This window comes from Oncorhynchus keta, chromosome 7, assembly GCF_023373465.1.
Source record: "Oncorhynchus keta strain PuntledgeMale-10-30-2019 chromosome 7, Oket_V2, whole genome shotgun sequence".
Lineage (NCBI taxonomy): Eukaryota > Metazoa > Chordata > Actinopteri > Salmoniformes > Salmonidae > Oncorhynchus > Oncorhynchus keta.
The window spans coordinates 49,886,251-49,912,263 of record NC_068427.1 but is presented as its reverse complement, the minus strand read 5'-3'; the positions used below and the strand labels follow the sequence as shown (position 1 = coordinate 49,912,263).

Sequence of the window (26,013 nt, the reverse complement as noted above, 5' to 3'; positions counted from 1 at the left end):
CTGTGCTGAACAGGCGAGGCGCACTGAAGGCCTGGTGCGTGGTGCTGGAACTGGTGCTACAGGATCGAGGACACGCACAGGAAGCCTGGTGCGGGGAGCTGCTACCGGAGGACTGGTGTGTGAAGGTGGCACAGGATGGACTGGACCGTGAAGGTGTACTGGAGAGCCTGAGAGCAGGACTGGCACAGGACGTGCAAGGCTAGGTAGGTACACAGGAGGCCTAGTGCGTGAGGCTGGCACATTTTTCACCAGCCGACTGACACGCACCTCAGGACGAGTATGGAGCGCTGACCCAGGTGCCATTAAATCCCCGACACGCTCCGTCGGACTAATATCGTACCTATAGCACCATACTAGCAACTCCCTCATTACTCTCTCCTCCACTTTCCCCATTAACTCCTTCACAGTCTCTGCTTCGCTCACCTCTAACACCAGCTCTGGTTCTGGTCTCCTCCTTGGCTCCTCATGATAAACAAGGAGAGTTGGCTCTGGATAGACCGGACCGTGCAGGCGCACTGGAGCTCTTGAGCACCGAGCCTGCCCAACCTTACCTGACTCGATGCCCACTCTAGCCCGGCCAATACGAAGGGCTGGTATGAACCGCACCAGGCTATGCACCCGAAACACTGTGCTCCATAGCAAACACCGTGCCAGGGAGTTTGTCTGCAGGTCTCCTACCTAGCGTAGCCCCCTGTAAGCACGGGAGTAATTTTTTTGGGCTGCAGGCTTCCATCCCTCGCCGTGTCTTTCTCTTCGACTCCATTCTCCTATAGCCCCTCGCACTGCCCAATAATCCCAGGGGCTGCCGGGCTTCCTGGGTCGACCGCCCACCTGTCTATTTCTTCCCACGTCGTATACTCCATACCTCTGCTGTCCATAACTCCTCATAACAGCGTCTCTCAGCTCTCTCCTACCTGGCATAGCCTCCAGCCCCCCAATAATTTTTTTTGGGCTGCTTTTCGGGCTTCCTTGCCAACAGTGTTCCCTCACTCGGCTCCTATCTCCGGCTGCCTCTGCTCTTCTTAGTGCCTCCACCTGTTCCCATGGGATTCTCTTCCCCGGCCAGTATCTCCTCCCAGTGTAACAACCTTGCCATCCAAACGTCTTCCCATGTCCATTCTCCGAATAATTCATCCTCCTTTTGCTGCTCCTGCTGTCGCTGCCTGTTACCACGCCACTCGGTCCGTGTGTGGTGGGTGATTCTGTAACGGCGTTCTTCGTTTGTTGAAAGAGAGTCGGACCGAAATGCAGCGTGGTGGTTACTCATGTCTTTAATGAAGAAAAACGGAACGATACATGAAATAACTAATAAATACAAAAACAACAAACGGAACGTGAAACCTATTACAGCCTATCTGGTGAACACTACACAGAGACAGGAACAATCACCCACGAATTACAAATCGAAACCCAGGCTACCTAAATACGGTGCCCAATCAGAGACAACGACAATCACCTGACTCTGATTGAGAACCGCCTCAGGCAGCCTAGCCTATGCAACACTCCTACTCACCCGCAATCCCAATAACCACAAAACCCCAATACGAAATACCACAAAATAAACCCATGTCACACCCTGGCCTGACCAAACAATCAACGAAAACACAAAACACTAAGACCAAGGCGTGACAACCATGTTGTAGCTCTGAGTATCTACTTTTATCCAGTGTAAAAAACACCATTTCACATTATGCTACATAAGATCGAATCCAGGTGTTGAGTCATACATTAACCAAAAAAAGAAGACAGGGATACTGGAGTGATGGAGGTAGATATGTATAGGGGGAAGGAGACAGGGATACTGGAGTGATGGAGGTAGATATGTATAGGGGGAAGGTGACAGGGATACTGGAGTGATGGAGGTAGATATGTATAGGGGGAAGGTGACAGGGAAACTGGAGTGATGGAGGTAGATATGTATAGGGGTAAGGTGACAGGGATACTGGAGTGATGGAGGTAGATATGTATAGGGGGTAAGGTGACAGGGATACAGTGGTCAGTACCATATTAACAATATACAGGGATACTGGAGTGATGGAGGTAGATATGTATAGGGGTAAGGTGACAGGGATACTGGAGTGGTGGAGGTAGATATGTATAGGGGTAAGGTGACAGGGAAACTGGAGTGATGGAGGTAGATATGTATAGGGGTAAGGTGACTACATACAGGGTCAGTACCATATTAACACTGTACAGGGAAACTGGAGTGGTGGAGGTAGATATGTATAGGGGTAAGGTGACTACATACAGGGTCAGTACCATATTAACACTGTACAGGGAAACTGGAGTGATGGAGGTAGATATGTATAGGGGTAAGGTGACAGGGATACTGGAGTGATGGAGGTAGATATGTATAGGGGTAAGGTGACAGGGATACTGGAGTGATGGAGGTAGATATGTATAGGGGGAAGGAGACAGGGATACTGGAGTGGTGGAGGTAGATATGTATAGGGGAAGGTGACAGGGATACTGGAGTGATGGAGGTAGATATGTATAGGGGGAAGGTGACAGGGATACTGGAGTGATGGAGGTAGATATGTATAGGGGAAGGTGACAGGGATACTGGAGTGATGGAGGTAGATATGTATAGGGGGAAGGTGACAGGGATACTGGAGTGGTGGAGGTAGATATGTATAGGGGAAGGTGACAGGGATACTGGAGTGATGGAGGTAGATATGTATAGGGGGAAGGAGACAGGGATACTGGAGTGGTGGAGGTAGATATGTATAGGGGGAAGGAGACAGGGATACTGGAGTGATGGAGGTAGATATGTATAGGGGGAGGAGACAGGGATACTGGAGTGATGGAGGTAGATATGTATAGGGGAAGGTGACAGGGAAACTGGAGTGATGGAGGTAGATATGTATAGGGGGAAGGTGACAGGGATACTGGAGTGGTGGAGGTAGATATGTATAGGGGAAGGTGACAGGGAAACTGGAGTGATGGAGGTAGATATGTATAGGGGAAGGTGACAGGGATACTGGAGTGATGGAGGTAGATATGTATAGGGGGAAGGAGACAGGGATACTGGAGTGATGGAGGTAGATATGTATAGGGGGAAGGTGACAGGGATACTGGAGTGATGGAGGTAGATATGTATAGGGGGAAGGAGACAGGGATACTGGAGTGATGGAGGTAGATATGTATAGGGGTAAGGTGACAGGGATACTGGAGTGATGGAGGTAGATATGTATAGGGGGAAGGAGACAGGGATACTGGAGTGATGGAGGTAGATATGTATAGGGGGAAGGTGACAGGGATACTGGAGTGATGGAGGTAGATATGTATAGGGGGAAGGTGACAGGGAAACTGGAGTGATGGAGGTAGATATGTATAGGGGTAAGGTGACAGGGATACTGGAGTGATGGAGGTAGATATGTATAGGGGGAAGGAGACAGGGATACTGTAGTGATGGAGGTAGATATGTATAGGGGGAAGGTGACAGGGAAACTGGAGTGATGGAGGTAGATATGTATAGGGGGAAGGTGACAGGGATACTGGAGTGATGGAGGTAGATATGTATAGGGGGAAGGTGACAGGGATACTGGAGTGATGGAGGTAGATATGTATAGGGGGAAGGTGACAGGGATACTGGAGTGATGGAGGTAGATATGTATAGGGGGAAGGTGACAGGGAAACTGGAGTGATGGAGGTAGATATGTATAGGGGTAAGGTGACAGGGATACTGGAGTGATGGAGGTAGATATGTATAGGGGGTAAGGTGACTACATACAGGGTCAGTACCATATTAACACTGTACAGGGATACTGGAGTGGTGACCAGGCTTCAGGATATATGATCAACAGAGAAGCAGCAGCGTATATGAGGATTGTGTGAGTGAGTGTGTGAAGAGTCAGTTTAAATGTACAGTTGAAGTCGGAAGTTTACATACACCTTAGCTAAATACATTTAAACTCAGTTTTTCACAATTCCCGACATTTAATCCTAGTAATAATTCCCTGTCTTTGGTCAGTTAGGATCACCACTTTATTTTAAGAACGTAAAATGTCAGAATAATAGTAGAGAGAACGATTTATTTCAGCTTTTATTTATTTCATCACATTCCCAGTGGGTCGAAGTTTACATTACACTCAATTAGTATTTGGTAGCATTGCCTTTGAATTGTATAACTGGGTCAAACGTTTCGGGTAGCTTTCCACAAGCTTCCCACAATAAGTTGAGTGAATGTTGGCCCATTCCTACTGACAGAGCTGGTGTAACTGAGTCAGGTTTGTAGGCCTCCTTGCTCGCACACGCTTTTTCAGTTCTGCCCACAATTTTTCTATAGGATTGAGGTCAGGGCTTTGTGATGGCCACTCCAATACCTTTACTTTGTTGTTCTTAATTAAGCCATTTTGCCACGACTTTGGAAGTATGCTTGGGGTCATTGCCCATTTGGAAGACCCATTTGCGACCAAGCTTTAACTTCCTGACTGATGTCTTGAGATGTTATTTTATGAAGTGCACCAGTCCCTAATGGTCACTCAAATGATGTCAATTAGCCTATCAGAAGCTTCTAAAGCCATGACATAATTTTCTGGAATTTTCAAATGCACAGTCAACTTAGTGTATGTAAACTTCTGACCCACTGGAATTGTGATACAATAATCTGTCTGTAAACAATTGTTGGAAAAATGACTTGTGTCAAGCACAAAGTAGATGGATGTCCTAACCGACTTATCAAAACTATAGTTTGTTAACAAGAAATTTGTGGAGTGGTTTTAGGTTTTAATGACTCCAACCTAAGTGTATGTAAACTTCCGACTTCAACTGTATGTGCATATTATGTGTGTGTGTGAGCAAATGATGAAGTGAGTGTTTGTGTCTGTTTGAGTTTTTTCCATTCAAGTCAGTGATGGCATAATAGATGGACTGTCGGCCATTGCGAGTGAACCCGTAGGAGAAAGTAAAGGAAGTAAAGGAAGGAAGTGAACTCATCAATATGTGCTGGATTGATTCAACTCAACTGACATTACAAACAAATGTATTCCATTGCATGTGCCACATCAGTTAACATCATTTGAATGAACATTCTACATTACCATGGAAATGATTGCATCACAATACCAGGCAACCATTGCGAGTGTACCCATGAGTTTTCCAGTCAAATTGCCAGGGTTAGAGGTTCCAAGTCAATCCTATTCATTATATTTTAATGTGTCCTGCTGCTGCCTTGTGATGGGTGTTGCCAAGGCAACCGAAGACTCGTTCGCTACAACAACCCTGCTTATTTCAGCAAGGAGCAACAAAGTTTCAGGTTGTTAGGAGTGCGCGAATGCACGTCTGTCCCGTTTTCAGTCAGCTGTTCGTTCAAATAAAAAATATATATACTTTAATGACTGTTTTCATCCATAACCATCAATTATACGGTAATTGTACCCGCCCTAGACACTTGGTTATGTTAGCACGCTATGTATCAATCAGGGTTTCTGTTAGCATGCTATGTATCAATCAAGGTTTCTGTTAGCACGCAATGTATCAATCAGGGTTTCTGTTAGCATGCTATGTATCAATCAGGGTTTCTGTTAGCATGCTATGTATCAATCAGGGTTTCTGTTAGCATGCTATGTATCAATCAGGGTTTTTGTTAGCACGCTATGTATCAATCAGGGTTTTTGTTAGCACGCTATGTATCAATCAGGGTTTATGTTAGCACGCAATGTATCAATCAGGGTTTCTGTTAGCATGCTATGTATCAATCAGGGTTTCTGTTAGCACGCGATGTAGCAATCAGGGTTTCTGTTAGCACGCTATGTATCAATCAGGGTTTTTGTTAGCACGCAATGTATCAATCAGGGTTTTTGTTAGCATGCTATGTATCAATCAGGGTTTCTGTTAGCATGCTATGTATCAATCATAGTTTCTGTTAGCACGCTATGTATCAATCAGGGTTTCTGTTAGCACGCTATGTATCAATCAGGGTTTCTGTTAGCACGCTATGTATCAATCAGGGTTTCTGTTAGCACGCGATGTAGCAATCAGGGTTTCTGTTAGCACGCTATGTATCAATCAGGGTTTCTGTTAGCATGCTATGTATCAATCAGGGTTTCTGTTAGCACGCTATGTATCAATCAGGGTTTCTGTTAGCATGCTATGTATCAATCAGGGTTTCTGTTAGCACGCTATGTATCAATCAGGGTTTCTGTTAGCACGCTATGTATCAATCATAGTTTCTGTTAGCACGCTATGTATCAATCAGGGTTTCTGTTAGCACGCAATGTATCAATCAGGGTTTCTGTTAGCACGCTATGTATCAATCAGGGTTTCTGTTAGCATGCTATGTATCAATCAGGGTTTTTGTTAGCATGCTATGTATCAATCAGGGTTTCTGTTAGCATGCTATGTATCAATCATAGTTTCTGTTAGCACGCTATGTATCAATCAGGGTTTCTGTTAGCACGCTATGTATCAATCAGGGTTTCTGTTAGCACGCTATGTATCAATCAGGGTTTCTGTTAGCACGCGATGTAGCAATCAGGGTTTCTGTTAGCACGCTATGTATCAATCAGGGTTTCTGTTAGCATGCTATGTATCAATCAGGGTTTCTGTTAGCACGCTATGTATCAATCAGGGTTTCTGTTAGCACGCTATGTATCAATCAGGGTTTCTGTTAGCATGCTATGTATCAATCAGGGTTTCTGTTAGCACGCTATGTATCAATCAGGGTTTCTGTTAGCACGCTATGTATCAATCAGGGTTTCTGTTAGCATGCTATGTATCAATCATAGTTTCTGTTAGCATGCTATGTATCAATCATAGTTTCTGTTAGCACGCTATGTATCAATCAGGGTTTCTGTTAGCATGCTATGTATCAATCAGGGTTTCTGTTAGCACGCTATGTATCAATCATAGTTTCTGTTAGCACGCTATGTATCAATCAGGGTTTCTGTTAGCATGCTATGTATCAATCAGGGTTTCTGTTAGCACGCTATGTATCAATCAGGGTTTCTGTTAGCATGCTATGTATCAATCATAGTTTCTGTTAGCACGCTATGTATCAATCAGGATTTCTGTTATCCGTTAATTGCCGGCTTTTGGCCAATATCTTTTTTACATTTAAAGCCGATAAATCAAATTGTTGACAGCCAAATTGAACAGGAGAAAACAAAAACAATCTCATCGCTAAGTAACGTGTTTTATTCATTGATGGAAATACATTTGACATAAATTGGTGGAATTTAATTGGTGCGTGGTGTATTTACATGAGTTGTCGTGTATCTTATTTAACACCGTCGCTCAGCAGCTTATTCTGAGCTGAATATCACCTCAGCGTTAGAGCTGCTGCAGCTCATCAGCTCGTTGCTACTGGAGAGAAACCAGCTTTTAGAAGTTCAGTCGTTGCCCGACAATTAAAAAAAAAAAATGCAATCGTGTTTTATTAAAACCATTTTTTTTATTTCTCAACTGGTTTTAATTGAAGCCACACATCCCATTTGCTATTCAAGTGCATTCACTTTGCAATGTGAGCTGAAGGCAGTATATGCATTTTGAAAACGTACACTTAATTGTTTGAATCCTGAATGTTTTATTTCATATTATGAGGCATGTCTTACCTTGCTTCAAAGTAGCCGTGGAAATGGATTAAAACAAAGATGGAGAACGGGCTCTCGAGTGGCGTAGCGGTCTAAGGCACTGCGTCTCAGTGCTAAGAGGCATCACTGCAGTCCCTGGTTCAAATGCAGGCTGCGTCACATCTGGCTGTGTTTGGGAAGTCCCATTGGGTGGTGCACGATTGACCCAGAGTCGGCCGTCATAAGAATTTGTTCTTAACTGACTTGCCTCGTTGTATAAATGAAAAATAAGCTATGCAGTTACAGCCAACTAGTGAAAACTACAGAAGTTGCATGTTCTGTTAAGATGCATTACCATAATCTATACTGAACACAAATACAACTATTACACTGAACACAAATACAACTATTATACTGAACACAAATATAAAGTATTGGTCCCGTGTCTCATGAGCTGAAATTAAAAATTTAGAGAAATGTTTCCTACGCACAAAAAGCTTATTTCTCTCAAATGTTTTTGCACAAATTTGTGTAAATCCCTGTTAGTGAGGATTTCTCCTTTGCCAAGATAATCCATCCACCTGACAGTTGTGGTATAATAAGAAGCTGATTAAACAGCACAGGTGTACTTTGTGCTGTGGACAATAAAAGTCCACACACATCACAATTACCACAGATGTCTCAAGTTTTGAGGGAGCGTGCAATTGGCTGACTGCAAGAATGTCACAATACTCTGTAATAATGCCCTTTTGTGGGGAAAAACTCATTTTGACTGGCTGGGCCTGGCTCACCAGTGGGTGATACTGGCTCCCCTGTGGATGGGCCTGGCTCCCCAGTGGATGAGACTGGCTCCCCTGTGGATGGGCATGGCTCTCCAGTGGGTTTGCCTGGCTCCCCAGTGGATGGGCCTGGCTCCCCAGTGGATGGGCCTGGCTCTCCAGTGGGTTTGCCTGGCTCCCCAGTGGATGGGCCTGGCTCCCCAGTGGATGGGCCTGGCTCTCCAGTGGCTGGACCTGGCTCCCCAGTGGCTGAGCCTGGCTCTCCAGTGGGTGGGCCTGGCTCCCCAGTGGATGGGCCTGGCTCCCCAGTGGGTGAGCCTGGCTCCCCAGTGGATGGGCCTGGCTCCCCAGTGGGTGATACTGGCTCTCCAGTGGGTTTGCCTGGCTGGGCCTGGCTCCCCAGTGGGTGATACTGGCTCTCCAGTGGGTTTGCCTGGCTCCGCAGTGGATGGGCCTGGCTCCCCAGTGGGTTTGCCTGGCTCCCCAGTGGATGGGCCTGGCTCCCCAGTGGGTGGGCCTGGCTCCCCAGTGGCTGAGCCTGGCTCTCCAGTGGCTGAGCCTGGCTCCCAGTGGCTGAGCCTGGCTCCCAGTGGCTGAGCCTGGCTCTCCAGTGGCTGAGCCTGGCTCCCCAGTGGGTGGGCCTGGCTCCCCAGTGGATGGGCCTGGCTCTCCAGTGGCTGGGCCTGGGCCTGGCCCCAGTGGGTGGGCCTGGCTCCCCAGTGGATGGGCCTGGCTCTCCAGTGGCTGGGCCTGTAACTCAGTAAAATAGTTGAAATGGCTGTATGCTGTATTTATATGTTTGTTCAGTATAAATGTGATTTCTGTCATTCTGAGCACCGTGGGTGGATGTGGGTGGATGTGGGTGGACGTGGGTGGACGTGGGTGGACGTGGGTGGACGTGGGTGTGGGTGGACGTGGGTGGACGTGGGTGGACGTGGGTGGACGTGGGTGGATGTGGGTGGACGTGGGTGGACGTGGGTGGATGGATGGACGTGGGTGGACGTGGGTGGACGTGGGTGGATGTGGGTGGATGTGGGTGGACGTGGGTGGACGTGGGTGGACGTGGGTGGATGTGGGTGGACGTGGGTGGACGTGGGTGGACGTGGGTGGACGTGGGTGGATGTGGGTGGACGTCCTAATGGCTTACGCATTATGGATCTGGTAAATGTATATCTGCTGTGTATTAATAATCCTTCCCAGCATATTTCTCTGGCTGATGGTGGCATTGCCAAACCAACAAACAATACAAAAAGTGAAAAATACTCTTCAGTAAAATACTTGTACAACAGAGTCAATATAGTTCAGTCTACATGAAAAGATCCCAGCTTTTTGAGAAAGTACCGTCTTTGTTGACTCTTTTTGTAGATCAGGTCTGTACACTTATTCCACTGAAGCGTATTGTCCAAGAGGACACACAGGTATTTGTGTTCCTCTATAATTTCTATGTTCTGACCTCTGATAGATGTTGCAGAGGTAGGTGTTGTACACTTCCCGAAGTCTATGCACATCTCTCTTTGGTCTTGTTGGTATTGAGGACAGAGTCATCTAGGACCGGGCCATGATGTTCCTATTCATCATACAACAGGCTGATCAAGGCAGTGTCATCAGCGAACTTAACGAGGTGTCTGTCAGTATGGGAACTGGTACAACTAGTGGCTCCCCAGTGGCCTACAACACAGCATAGTATAGACTATAGGCCTACAATGTAGTGTAGCATAGACTATAGGCCTACAATGTAGCGTAGCATAGACTATAGGCCTACAACACAGTGTAGCATAGACTATAGGCCTACAATGTAGTGTAGCATAGACTATAGGCCTACAACACAGTGTAGCATAGACTATAGGCCTACAACACAGTGTAGCATAGACTATAGACCTACAATGTAGTGTAGCATAGACTATAGGCCTACAACACAGTGTAGTATAGACTATAGACCTACAACACAGTGTAGTATAGACTATAGACCTACAATGTAGTGTAGCATAGACTATAGGCCTACAACACAGTGTAGTATAGACTATAGACCTACAATGTAGTGTAGCATAGACTATAGGCCTACAACACAGTGTAGCATAGACTATAGGCCTAGACAACACAAGTAGCGTAGCATAGACTATAGGCCTACAACACAGTGTATAGACTATAGGCCTACAATGTAGTGTAGCATAGACTATAGGCCTACAACAGTGTAGCATAGACTATAGGCCTACAACACAGTGTAGTATAGACTATAGACCTACAATGTAGTGTAGCATAGACTATAGGCCTACAACACAGTGTAGCATAGACTATAGGCCTACAATGTAGTGTAGCATAGACTATAGGCCTACAACACAGACTATAGGCCTACAATGTAGTAGCATAGACTATAGGCCTACAACACAGCATAGACTATAGGCCTACAATGTAGTGTAGCATAGACTATAGGCCTACAATGTAGTGTAGCATAGACTATAGGCCTACAATGTAGCGTAGCATAGACTATAGGCCTACAACACAGTGTAGCATAGACTATAGGCCTACAACACAGTGTAGCATAGACTATAGGCCTACAATGTAGCGTAGCATAGACTATAGGCCTACAACACAGTGTAGCATAGACTATAGGCCTACAATGTAGCGTAGCATAGACTATAGGCCTACAACACAGTGTAGCATAGACTATAGGCCTACAATGTAGTGTAGCATAGACTATAGGCCTACAACACAGTGTAGCATAGACTATAGACCTACAATGTAGTGTAGCATAGACTATAGGCCTACAACACAGTGTAGTATAGACTATAGACCTACAATGTAGCGTAGCATAGACTATAGGCCTACAATGTAGTGTAGCATAGACTATAGGCCTACAATGTAGTGTAGCATAGACTATAGGCCTACAATGTAGTGTAGCATAGACTATAGGCCTACAACACAGTGTAGCATAGACTATAGGCCTACAATGTAGTGTAGCATAGACTATAGGCCTACAACACAGTGTAGCATAGACTATAGGCCTACAATGTAGTGTAGCATAGACTATAGGCCTACAATGTAGTGTAGCATAGACTATAGGCCTACACCACAGCGTAGTATAGACTATAGACCTACAATGTAGCGTAGCATAGACTATAGGCCTACAATGTAGTGTAGCATAGACTATAGACCTACAATGTAGTGTAGCATAGACTATAGGCCTACAACACAGTGTAGCATAGACTATAGGCCTACAATGTAGCGTAGCATAGACTATAGGCCTACAATGTAGTGTAGCATAGACTATAGGCCTACAACACAGTGTAGTATAGACTATAGGCCTACAACACAGTGTAGTATAGACTATAGACCTACAATGTAGTGTAGCATAGACTATAGGCCTACAACACAGTGTAGTATAGACTATAGGCCTACAACACAGCGTAGTATAGACTATAGGCCTACAACACAGCGTAGTATAGACTATAGGCCTACAATGTAGTGTAGCATAGACTATAGGCCTACAACACAGTGTAGCATAGACTATAGGCCTACAACACAGCGTAGTATAGACTATAGGCCTACAATGTAGCGTAGCATAGACTATAGGCCTACAATGTAGCGTAGCATAGACTATAGGCCTACAACACAGTGTAGTATAGACTATAGACCTACAATGTAGCGTAGCATAGACTATAGGCCTACAACACAGTGTAGCATAGACTATAGGCCTACAATGTTCCTGTGATGACATTGCTATTGGCTGTTCTGATCCTGAGGTCAAAGGGTTGAGTGTAGGACTGTCTAGAGATTGTGATGATACACCGGCCAGACCCGAGGCTTGCTGGAGGTCTGAATAGCGGTGGTAATTGGCCCTGTGTTGAGTCGTTTCCTGATGAGCCTATTCTAGCTCTGATTACCATCACAGGGAGGCAGGGAACAGGGAGGCAGGGAACATGGAGACAGGGAGATAGGGAGACAGGGAGACAGGGAGACAGGGAGGCAGGGAACAGGGAGACAGGGAGATAGGGAGACAGGGAGACAGGGAGGCAGGGAGGCAGGGAGGCAGGGAACAAGGAGACAGGGAGGCAGGGAACAAGGAGACAGGGAGGCAGGGAGACAGGGAGACAGGGAACAAGGAGACAGAGAGACAGGGAGGCAGGGAGACAGGGAGGCAGGGAGACAGGGAGACATGGAGGCAGGAGACAGGGAGGCAGGGAGACAGGGAGACAGGAGACAGGGAGGCAGGAGACAGGGAGGCAGGGAGGGATACAGGGAGGCAGGGAGACGGGGAGGCAGTGAACGAGGAGACAGGGAGACAGGGAGACAGGGAGGCAGGGAACAGGGAGGCAGGGAGGCAGGGAGACAGGGAGGCAGGGAACAGGGAGACAGGGAGATAGGGGAGACAGGGAGGACAGGGAGGCAGGGAACAAGGAGACAGGGGAGACAGGGAGACAGGGAACAAGGAGACAGGGAGGCAGGGAGACAGGGAGGCAGGAGACAGGGAGGCAGGGAGACAGGGAGGCAGGGATACAGGGAGACAGGGAGACAGGGAGACAGGGAGGCAGGGAGGCAGGGAGACAGGGAGGCAGGGAACAAGGAGGCAGGGAACAAGGAGACAGGGAGACAGGGAGACAGGGAGACAGGGAACAGGGAGGCAGGGAACAGGGAGGCAGGGAGGCAGGGAGGCAGGGAGGCAGGGAGACAGGGAGGAAGGGAGACAGGGAGGCAGGGAACAGGGAGGCAGGGAGACATGGAGGCAGGGAGACAGGGAGGCAGGGAGACAGGGAGGCAGGGAGACAGGGAGACAGAGAGACAGGGAGACAGGGAGACAGGGAGACAGGGAGGCAGGGAGGCAGGGAGACAGGGGAGACAGGGAGACAGGGAGACAGGGAGGCAGGGAGACAGGGAGACAGGGAGTCAGGGAACAGGGAGGCAGGGAGACAGGGAGGCAGGGAGACAGGGAGGCAGGGAGACAGGGAGGCAGGGAGACAGGGAGACAGGGAGGCAGGGAGACAGGGAAACATGGAGGCATGGAGACAGGGAGGCAGGGAGACAGGGAGACAGGGAGACAGGGAGACATGGAACAGGGAGGCAGGAGACAGGGAGACAGGGAGACAGGGAGGCAGGGAACAGGAGGCAGGGAGACAGGGAGACAGGGAGACAGGGAGACAGGGAGGCAGGGAGACAGGGAGACAGGGAGACAGGGAGGCAGGGAGACATGGAGACAGGGAGACAGGGAGACAGGGAGCAGGGAGGCAGGGAGACAGGGAGACAGGGAAGCAAGGAGGCAGGGAAGCAGGGAGACAGGGAGACAGGGAGACAGGGAGACAGGGAGGCAGGGAGGCAGGGAGACAGGGAGACATGGAGACAGGGAGACAGGGAGACAGGGAGACAGGGAAGCAGGGAGGCAGGGAGACAGGGAGGCAGGGAGGCAGGGAGACAGGGAGACAGGGAGACAGGGAGACAGGGAGACAGGGAGGCAGGGAGACAGGGAGGCAGGGAGGCAGGGAGACAGGGAAGCAGGGAGCAGGGAGGCAGGGAGACAGGGAGGCAGGGAGACAGGGAGACAGGGAGGCAGGGAGACAGGGAGACAGGGAAGCATGGAGGCAGGGAAGCAGGGAGCATAGCAGAGCTTAGAGTAGCAGAAGAGAGCAACGTGCTGCCTGAGACAATCAATCCCTCTCTCTCTCGCTCTCTCTCTCACCCCTCCCTCCCTCCCTAGCTCATTTGGGTCCTGATTACACTGCAACATACACACCCTCCCCTTGTCATAGCACTGCCCTCTACACTGAAAAATATTAATTTCATTTACTCGCCAACATGAGGCAAAGTACCTCATTTCACATTGGTTATGTCACTATAATAGAAAAACGGCTGAAAATATGAGCTTATTAAATTCATTCAGGAAACAAAATGGAGGTTTTAATATTAAGACTGGAAATCACATCAATGAATAGGATTGAGAGATGGAGGGAGACGGTGTGCCTGTTATTACGTTACTATCATCATTATCGTCATTACCTTTTTATGAGTCCTGTAATGGGAGGGAGACGGTGTGCCTGTTATTACGTTACTATCATCATTATCGTCATTACCTTTGTATGAGTCCTGTAATGGGAGGGAGACGGTGTGCCTGTTATTACGTTACTATCATCATTATCGTCATTACCTTTGTATGAGTCCTGTAATGCTAGGCTAGGTGATGGACCCTTGGTGTCCTCATCACCAGACCTGCTGTTTATTATTAGGATCTGACACCACACACATCCTTTTATATTCACATCATTTCATTACTGTGATATTGTCTGCCCTGCAAGTCCGGATGGACTGGTTCCAACCAGCCAGACAGCCAGCCAGCTAGCCACAGCCAGCCAGCCAGACAGCCAGCCAGCTAGCCACAGCCAGCCAGCCAGAGCCAGCCAGCCAGCCAGCCAGCCAGCCAGCCTGCCAGCTAGCCACAGCCAGCCAGCCAGCCAGCTAGCCACAGCCAGCCAGCCATAGCCAGCCAGCCAGCTAGCAACAGCCAGCCAGCCATAGCCAGCCAGCCATAGCCAGCCAGCCAGCTAGCCACAGCCAGCCAGCCACAGCCAGCCAGCCATAGCCAGCCAGCCAGCCAGCCACAGCCAGCCAGCCCTAGCCACAGCCAGCCAGCCAGCCTTAGCCAGCCACAGCCAGCCAGCCAGCCAGCCAGCCAGCCATAGCCAGCCAGCTAGCAGCCACAGCCAGCCAGCCACAGCCAGCCAGCCCAGCCAGCCAGCCAGCCAGCCAGCACAGCCAGCCAGCCATAGCCAGCCAGCCAGCTAGCCACAGCCAGCCAGCCAGCCAGCCAGCCATAGCCAGCCAGCCCAGCCAGCCAGCCAGCCAGCCACAGCCAGCCATAGCCAGCCAGCCAGCCAGCCAGCCAGCCAGCCAGCCATAGCCAGCCAGCCAGCCAGCCAGCCAGCCAGCCAGCCACAGCCAGCTACAGCCAGCTAGCCATAGCCAGCCAGCCAGCCAGCCAGCCATAGCCAACCAGCCATAGCCAGCCAGCCACAGCCAGCCACAGCCAGCCATAGCCAGCCAGCCACAGCCAGCCAGCCACAGCCAGCCAGCCAGCCAGCCATAGCCAGCCAGCCACAGCCAGCCATAGCCAGCCAGCCACAGCCAGCCACAGCCAGCCAGCCATAGCCAGCCACAGCCATAGCCAGCCATAGCCAGCCACAGCCAGCCACAGCCAGCCAGCCACAGCCAGCCATAGCCAGCCACAGCCAGCCACAGCCAGCCAGCCACAGCCAGCCAGCCACAGCCAGCCATAGCCAGCCAGCCATAGCCAGCCAGCCACAGCCAGCCACAGCCAGCCAGCCATAGCCAGCCACAGCCAGCCACAGCCAGCCAGCCACAGCCAGCCAGCCACAGCCAGCCACAGCCAGCCAGCCAGCCAGCCACAGCCAGCCACAGCCAGCCACAGCCAGCCAGCCATAGCCAGCCATAGCCAGCCACAGCCAGCCACAGCCAGCCAGCCAGCCAGCCAGCCATAGCCAGCCAGCCAGCCAGCCATAGCCAGCCAGCCATAGCCAGCCATAGCCAGCCACAGCCAGCCACAGCCAGCCATAGCCAGCCAGCCCAGAGCAGGAAATGGATCATATTATTATGGAATTATGGCATTCCTTCCCTAGCTTGGCCTGGCACAGACAGACAGACAGATGGGCATATCAGATATCAGACTTCTCTCTCCTTCTGCTAAATCATCATGCTGGCTAATTCTTCAGCACTGTCTCATTGACTTCATTCACAACACACTTCCCAGCCAATGAAATGATGAGATACATTACGTTAGTTAGGCCAAGTCAGCCAGACTGATTATTCTGAATGGTTATCTGAACTGTCAGTCTTTTATGGTAAAGAGATTACAGTTTTTGATTCTCAATTATTCTTATCTCCGTGTTTTCCCGGTGTCTTCTCTCAGCTCAGCCTCATTCACATGCTATCTCCCAGTCTTTCTGTATTACTGCCTAACCCTTCTTTCAGCCTCATCCACATGCTATCTCCCCGTCAATCTGTATTACTGCCTAACCCTTCTTTCAGCCTCATCCACATGCTATCTCCCCGTCCATCTGTATTACTGCCTAACCCTTCATTCAGCCTCATCCACATGCTATCTCCCCATCCATCTGTATTACTGCCTAACCCTTCTCTCAGTCTCCTCCACATGCTATCTCCCCATCCATCTGTATTACTACCTAACCCTAACCCTTCTCTCAACCTCCTCCACATGCTATCTCCCCGTCCATCTGTATACTGCCTAACCCTAACCCTTCTTTCAGCCTCATCCACATGCTATCTCCCCATCCATCTGTATACTGCCTAACCCTAACCCTTCTCTCAGCCTCCTCCACATGCAATTTCCCCAACCATCTGTATACTACCTAACCATAACCCTTCTCTCAGTCTCCTCCACATGCTATCTCCCCATCCATCTGTATTACTGCCTAACCCTAACCCTTCTTTCAGCCTCATCCACATGCTATCTCCCCATCCATCTGTATACTACCTAACCATAACCCTTCTCTCAACCTCCTCCACATGCTATCTCCCCATCCATCTGTATTACTGCCTAACCCTAACCCTTCTTTCAGCCTCATCCACATGCTATCTCCCCATCCATCTGTATACTACCTAACCCTTCTCTCAGCCTCCTCCACATGCTATCTCCCCATCCATCTGTAACTGTCTCTCCCACCCTAGACGAGAACACATCAAAGTGTTGCCACTGCCCCAAAATAACAAGAGGTGAATTTAACACAGGAATACATATCCACAGGCTATGATGACAACTGAGATGCATGTTTACAGAGATAAGGTATGAGCTAATGCTGCTAGTGCACTACTCTACAGTAGTGTTCTCACGATACCAATGATAGGATACCAGGCCAAGTATCACGATACCAATGATAGGATAATATATAATAATAATAATATAATAATATAATAATATATGCCATTTAGCAGACGCTTTTATCCAAAGCGACTTACAGTCATGTGTGCATACATTCCACGTATGGGTGGTCCCGGGGATCGAACCCACTACCCTGGCATTACAAGCGCCATGCTCTACCAACTGAGCTACAGAAAGACCACGGCCAAGGATACCAGGCCAAGTATCACAATACCAATGATAGGATACCAGGCCAAGTATCACGATACCAGGCCAAGTATCACGATACCAATGATACGATACCAGGCCAAGTATCACGATACCGATGATAGGATACCAGGCCAAGTATCACGATACCGATGATAGGATACCAGGCCAAGTATCACGATACCAGGCTAAGTATCACGATACCAATGATACGATACCAGGCCAAGTATCACGATACCGATGATACGATACCAGGCCAAGTATCACGATACCAGGCCAAGTATGATACGATACCAGGCCAAGTATCACGATACCGATGATACGATACCAGGCCAAGTATATACCACGATACCAGGCCAAGTATCACGATACCAATGATACACCAGGCCAAGTATCACACGATGATACGATACCAGGCCAAGTATCACGATACCGATGATACGATACCAGGCCAAGTATCACGATACCAATGATACGATACCAGGCCAAGTATCACGATACCAATGATACGATACCAGGCCAAGTATCACGATACCGATGATACGATACCAGGCCAAGTATCACGATACCAATGATACGATACCAGGCCAAGTATCACGATACCAATGATACGATACCAGGCCAAGTATCACGATACCGATGATACGATACCGGGCCAAGTATCACGATACCAATGATACGATACCAGGCCAAGTATCACGATATCAATGATACGATACCAGGCCAAGTATCACGATACCGATGATACAATACCAGGCCAAGTATCACGATACCAATGAGACGATACCAGGCCAAGTATCACGATACCAATGATACGATACCAGGCCAAGTATCACGATATCAATGATACGATACCAGGCCAAGTATCACGATACCAATTATACAATACCAGGCCAAGTATCACGATACCGATGATACGATACCAGGCCAAGTATCACGATACTGATGATACGAGACCAGGCCAAGTATCAATGATAGTATCACGATACCAATGATAACGATACCAGGCCAAGTATCACGATACCATTGATACGATACCAGGCCAAGTATCACGATACTGATGATACGAGACCAGGCCAAGTATCACGATACCAATGATAACGATACCAGGCCAAGTATCACGATACCATTGATACGATACCAGGCCAAGTATCACGATACTGAGTATTATCGCGATACCATGGGGGGAAGAAATTCAGAGTGGCCGAGCGTCCTGTTCCCTCCGTTCCCGTTTCCTAAACGTTATATGGATGTGTTACACAAAGAACATATTCACACTTCTACTCAATCAAATCAAATCAAATTTAATGGTGTGGATGCTTGATAATGGTGAGATCATGTTCAATAATGGTGAGCATGTTTAATAATGGTGAGATCATGTTTAATAATGGTGAGATCATGTTTAATAATGGTGAGATCATGTTTAATAATGGTGAGCATGTTTAATAATGGTGAGATCATGTTTAATAATGGTGAGATCATGTTTAATAATGGTGTGGATGCTTAATAATGGTGAGATCATGTTTAATAATGGTGTGGATGCTTAATAATGGTGAGATCATGTTTAATAATGGTGATGCATGTTTAATAATGGTGAGATCATGTTTAATAATGGTGAGATCATGTTTAATAATGGTGAGCATGTTTAATAATGGTGAGATCATGTTTAATAATGGTGAGATCATGTTTAATAATGGTGAGCATGTTTAATAATGGTGAGCATGTTTAATAATGGTGAGATCATGTTTAATAATGGTGAGCATGTTTAATAATGGTGAGATCATGTTTAATAATGGTGAGATCATGTTTAATAATGGTGAGCATGTTTAATAATGGTGAGCATGTTTAATAATGGTGAGCATGTTTAATAATGGTGAGCATGTTTAATAATGGTGAGCATGTTTAATAATGGTGAGCATGTTTAATAATGGTGAGCATGTTTAATAATGGTGAGCAAATCAAATCAAATCAAATCAAATTGTATTTGTCACATACACATGGTTAGCAGATGTTAATGCGAGTGTAGCGAAATGCTTGTGCTTCTAGTTCCGACAATGCAGTAATAACCAACAAGTAATCTAACTAACAATTCCAAAACTACTGTCTTATACACAGTGTAAGGGGATAAAGAATATGTACATAAGGATATATGAATGAGTGATGGTACAGGGCAGCATACAGTAGATGGTATCGAGTACAGTATATACATATGAGATGAGTGTGTAGACAAAGTAAACAAAGTGGCATAGTTAAAGTGGCTAGTGATACATGTATTACATAAGGATGCAGTCGATGATATAGAGTACAGTATATACGTATGCATATGAGATGAATAATGTAGGGTAAGTAACATTATATAAGGTAGCATTGTTTAAAGTGGCTAGTGATATATTTACATCATTTCCCATCAATTCCCATTATTAAAGTGGCTGGAGTTGGGTCAGTGTCAATGACAGTGTGTTGGCAGCAGCCACTCAATGTCAGTGGTGTCTGTTTAACAGTCTGATGGCCTTGAGATAGAAGCTGTTTTTCAGTCTCTCGGTCCCAGCTTTGATGCACCTGTACTGACCTTGCCTTCTGGATGATAGCGGGGTGAACAGGCAGTGGCTCGGGTGATTGATGTCCTTGATGATCTTTATGGCCTTCCTGTAACATCGGGTGGTGTAGGTGTCCTGGAGGGCAGGTAGTTTGCCCCCGGTGATGCGTTGTGCAGACCTCACTACCCTCTGGAGAGCCTTACGGTTGAGGGCGGAGCAGTTGCCGTACCAGGCGGTGATACAGCCCGCCAGGATGCTCTCGATTGTGCATCTGTAGAAGTTTGTGATTGCTTTTGGTGACAAGCCGAATTTCTTCAGCCTCCTGAGGTTGAAGAGGCGCTGCTGCGCCTTCTTCACGACGCTGTCAGTGTGAGTGGACCAATTCAGTTTGTCTGTGATGTGTATGCCGAGGAACTTAAAACTTGCTACCCTCTCCACTACTGTTCCATCGATGTGGATAGGGGGGTGTTCCCTCTGCTGTTTCCTGAAGTCCACAATCACAATGCAGCACGTATTGAATTAACTAGACACTGGACAATGTATAATATAATACTGCATAGAATGGCTACTTACTATATACAGTGGGGCAAAAAAGTATTTAGTCAGCCACCAATTGTGCAAGTTCTCCCACTTAAAAAGATGAGAGAGGCCTGTAATTTTCATCATAGGTACACTTCAACTATGATAGACAAAATGAGAAAATAAAAATCCAGAAATCACATTGTAGGATTTTTTAAATGAATTTATTTGCAAATTATGGTGGAAAATAAGTATTTGGTCAGGGAGACAGGGAGGAAGGGAGACAAGGAGGCCGAGCAGCCGCACACAAGCCTAAGATCACCATGCGCGATGCCAAGCGTCAGCTGGAGTGGTGTAAAGCTCGCCACCACTGGACTCTGGAGCAGTGGAAACGCGTTCTCTGGAGTGATGAGTAACGTTTTACAATCTGCCAGTCCGAAGGACATATCTGGGTTTGGCGGATGCCAGGAGACCAACTCCATGATTTTGGAATGAGATGTTCGACGAGCTGCTGTCTACATACTTTTGGTCATGTACTTTTGGTCCCTCCCTCCCTCCCTCCCTCCCTCCCTCCCTCCCTCCCTTCCTTCCTTCCTTACTCCCCCCCCACCGTGTCCCACAGCTAGCTATTTAAATCACCATTTCTATTAACTATTTGGTCTTTAATGTTATAGATGTAAGTAACATTATAAGTCATAATTGTTCATATAAATGGTCAATTAAATGGCTAGTTGTGGGACGAAGCTACAACCATGCCTGTTGCAAAGCTGTTTTACCTCTCTGCCACTGCTGTGGTACAGCGAACTTGCAAAGCCTGTACTCAGAATGGCCTGTGCTCTTGTTATATCAGGAATGAAATTATATACAATGTATTAACTTCGCTGGCTTTTAACCAGTGTTGGCAATAGAGACAGCATCACTGTTGACAATAGAGACAGCATCACTGCTGACAATAGAGACAGCATCACTGCTGACAATAGAGGCAGCATCACTGCTGACAATAGAGACAGCATCACTGCTGACAATAGAGACTGCATCACTGTTGACACTAGAGACAGCATCACTGTTGACACTAGAGACAGCATCACTGTTGACAATAGAGACAGCATCACTGTTGACAATAGAGACAGCATCACTGTTGACAATAGAGACTGCATCACTGTTGACAATAGAGACAGCATCACTGTTGACAATAGAGACAGCATCACTGTTGAAAATAGAGACAGCATCACTGTTGACAATAGAGACAGTATCACTGCTGACAATAGAGACAGCATCACTGTTGACAATAGAGACAGCATCACTGTTGACAATAGAGACAGCATCACTGTTGACAATAGAGACAGCATCACTGTTGACAATAGAGACAGCATCACTGCTGACAATAGAGACTGCATCACTGTTGACAATAGAGACAGTATCACTGCTGACAATAGAGACAGCATCATTGTTGACAATAGAGACAGCATCACTGTTGACAATAGAGACAGCATCACTGTTGACAATAGAGACAGCATCACTGCTGACAATAGAGACTGCATCACTGTTGACAATAGAGACAGCATCACTGTTGACAATAGAGACAGCATCACTGCTGACAATAGAGACAGCATCACTGTTGACAATAGAGACAGCATCACTGTTGACAATAGAGACAGCATCACTGTTGACAATAGAGACTGCATCACTGTCGACAATAGAGACATCATCATGTTTGTGTACCCTGAATAAATGGATGTTGATTGGTTGTGCTGCTTCCTCTGTTCAGGAGGGTGACTTCCTGGTTCGTACCCACCATGTGGAGTACTGTGATGGGGGCATGCTTGACCCTGATGATGTACTGACTGACCTGGTGGAGGACAGAGACAAGGTAAGGAGAATGTCTATCTATCTGATTCCCAAATGGAATCCTATTCCCTACATAGTGCACTACTTTTGACCAGAGCCCTATGGAACCCTATTCCCTAAATAGTGCACTACTTTAGACCAGAGCTCTATGGAATCCTATTCCCTACATAGTGCACTACTTTAGACCAGAGCTCTATGGAATCCTATTCCCTACATAGTGCACTACTTTAGACCAGAGCTCTATGGAACCCTATTCCCTACATAGTGCACTACTTTAGACCAGAGCTCTATGCAACCCTATTCCCTACATAGTGCATTACTTTAGACAGAGTGAAAACCGCAGACATGGCAACCTTGAAGAAAAATGACTTGACCATGTACAGGGTTGCCATGTCGGCGGTTTTCACAGAAAATGTATTGGTTGCAGATTTTTTTGGGCTACTTCGTAATTCCACCTTGGTCGCCATGGTAATTTCTTTAAAAAAAAAAATCAATATTTCACTGTGACCTGCTGCTGATTATCAGGCAGTGAAGCAGCCTATTTATCTGAGTGAGTGATTGGTGGAAAGTTGCCTTGAAGGATGTGTGTGTGTGTATGTGTGTGTGTGTTGAAACCGAGCGCTGCAACTGGCAGCTGAGTCTCTTGAGTGAGATTATAGAGAGTAACAGGTGTGACAACATGTTAGCTGTGGTTATTAGATTAGATTTAGATGTAGACTTAGATTGTCATTATGAGGACATCCTATTTCCAACCCCTTCTTTTTCCATAAAACATATTAAATACGTGTTAGAATTTATCCACATCAAGAAATAAAAAATGCACAGTAAAAGCTGTAACGTTCGTAGTCCTCCTCTGATGAGGAGTAAGAGAGGTCGGACCAATTTGCAGGGTGGTACGTGTCCATATTTATTAAAATTAACATGGAAATAACAAAGAATTAACAAAGAGAAACGACCAAAAACAGTTCTGGCTGGTGCAGACACACAACAGGAAACAATCACCCGCGAAACACAATAGAAAACAGGCTCCCTAAATATGGTTCTCAATCAGGGACAACGATGGACAGGTGCCTCTGATTGAGAACCATACCAGGACAAACACACAGAAATAGCAAATCATAGAAAAACTAACATAGACAACCCACCCCAACTCACGCCTTGACAATACTAAAACAAAGACATAATAAAAGAACTAAGGTCAGAACGTGACAAAAACGACTTTCGTTGCTCTAGATCGCATTAGATCAAATTCGCTCAGAGGTGGGTTTAATCTGCGTTCAATTTTGGTTATGGAAAACCATATCTGTAGAGCAGGGTATAACGCGTTCCTTCCGAAATCTGAATTTACAGTAATATGCATATTGAGAAACACCCTGAGTCTCCTTGGTGCAGTAATGCTGTCCTTTACCCAGGCTGTAAACGCAGGGAGGGAGGGAGGGAGGGAGGGAGGGAGGGAGGGAGGGAGGGAGGCAGGCAGGTAGGGAGCCATTAGTTCTCTGTAAAGCCATCCCTAACTGGGTAAGACTAATTCTCTCCTTAATTGAATCGCTCAGACATGAGGTCCTGAGTTCCAAATGGCACCCTATTCCCTATGTAGTGCAGTACTTTTGGCCAGGGCCCATAGGGGGGAGGGCAGGGCCTATATTTCCTGACGGAATCTGATGACGATGATGAGTTGTCATGAAGAAAAACCACAACTGTAAACAAATGAGTTTTCAACAATTACACCTGCATTGTTTGCTGTTTGGGGTTTTAGGCTGGGTTTCTGTACAGCACTTTGAGATATCAGCTGATGTACGAAGGGCTATATAAATAAATTTGATTTGATTTGATTTGATTTGATTTCAGTTGACGGAAAAATGAGACGAGACGAGAATTCCACATCAGACTAATGAAAATTCAATTTGACATGAAGCTCGTTTTCATAAGCATGTCTTGGGGCAGAATATTTAATTCAATCCTGTCATTGGCAGAAGCAACATTCTGATTGAGCTGATCAGCGTCGCTCTCTTACACAGCTCCTGGGCGGTCACACCCACACAGATGTTTTTCATCTGTGATGCTGGTGGAGATGTTTTTCATCTGTGATGCTAGTGGAGATGTTTTTCATCTGTGATGCTAGTGGAGATGTTTTTCATCTGTGATGCTAGTGGAGATGTTTTTCATCTGTGATGCTGGTGGAGATGTTTTTCATCTGTGATGCTAGTGGAGATGTTTTTCATCTGTGATGCTAGTGGAGATGTTTTTTTTTTCCACGACTGGAAATATTAGGAGTACAGTAATAGTTTTTTGAAAAGCACAGATCACTGTTATTTACCCCTATCCCAAGGTTAAGATTGGGAGAAAAGATCTGTAACCCACGCCTAAATTGTTTGACCTGTAGCCAAGGCTTTGTAGCCTATAGTAAATCATGGCTGCCATTGGTTATCTGCAACAATAACAATGTATCAGCTATATGAGGGGATAGTAGGCTGAGTTGGACAAGGCTATTTAAATGTTAAATGTGCACATGATGGAAGTTAAAGGTAAGTAATAATCTTATATTGGTGGGGGGGGGGGGGCACTGCGTCACAACTTCTACCGAAGTCGGTCCCTCTCCTTGTCCGGGCGACGTTCGGCGGTCGACGTCTCCGGCCTTCTAGCCATCGCCGATCCACCTTTCGTTTTCCATTTGTTTTGTCTTTGTTTTACACACCTGGTTTCAATTCCCCATGTTCATTATTTAACCCTGTGTTTTCCCCATGGGTTTTTTAGTGCGTTTTGTTGGATGTTCGGTCTGTTATTGTGGGCTTAACGTGTTATTGGAATATTTGAGTAAAGTCTCTTGTGTTTTGGACAGGGAGGGCCTGGTGATACTTCATGTATTTTGTCATTTGAGTAAAGTCTCTTGTGTTTTGGACAGGGAGGGCCTGGTGATACTTCATGTATTTTGTCATTTGAGTAAAGTTTCTTGTGTTTTACTCATCTCTGCTGTCCTGCGCCTGACTCCTCTGCACCAGCTACACCCAGACCACTACACACTGACTAAAACGACTGCGACTAAAACTAGAGGTTTAGTCGACTGATAATAACAAACTAACGAAGGGTGAATTGATTAAAATATATATCAAGACTAAAACAAAATTTAAAATAGCTTTCAAAATGAACATGTAAAAGCACTTAGTATTATTGCAGAACTCAGCATGTTATATATATATTTATTTACCAGCCAAGCTGTGTTTGCCCTGTCAGTGGTACCCCCCCAGGCAAGCTAAACTGGATTGCCTGTGGTATTCCACCCCCAGGCAAGCTAAACTGGATTGCCTGTGGTATTCCACCCCCAGGCAAGCTAAACTGGATTGCCTGTGGTATTCCACCCCCAGGCAAGCTAAACTGGATTGTCTGTGGTATTCCACCCCCAGGCAAGCTAAACTGGATTGCCTGTGGTATTCCACCCCCAGGCAAGCTAAACTGGATTGTCTGTGGTATTCCCCCCCTAGGCAAGCTAAACTGGATTGTCTGTGGTATTCCACCCCCAGGCAAGCTAAACTGGATTGTCTGTGGTATCCCCCCCCCCCAGGCAAGCTAAACTGGATTGTCTGTGGTATTCCCCCAGGCAAGCTAAACTGGATTGTCTGTGGTATTCCACCCCAGGCAAGCTAAACTGGATTGCCTGTGGTATTCCCCCAGGCAAGCTAAACTGGATTGTCTGTGGTATCCCCCCCAGGCAAGCTAAACTGGATTGCCTGTGGTAT

The 26,013-nt window shown here is 46.8% G+C and overlaps 1 long non-coding RNA gene across 4 annotated transcripts; it reads left to right on the top strand.

The window, feature by feature from the left end:
* Window positions 1-1,758: 1,758 nt before the first annotated feature.
* On the top strand, window positions 1,759-3,402 carry LOC127931284 (uncharacterized). 4 transcript variants are annotated; one of them, XR_008140611.1, is made up of 3 exons: window positions 1,759-1,883; window positions 2,969-3,297; window positions 3,392-3,402. It is a non-coding gene; the product is annotated as an uncharacterized LOC127931284 (long non-coding RNA). The 4 variants fall into 4 exon arrangements; XR_008140614.1 differs by lacking the exon at window positions 1,759-1,883 and adding an exon at window positions 2,452-2,530 and having other exon boundaries at window positions 2,995-3,297; XR_008140612.1 differs by lacking the exon at window positions 1,759-1,883 and adding an exon at window positions 2,545-2,597.
* The last annotated feature ends 22,611 nt before the right edge of the window (window positions 3,403-26,013 follow it).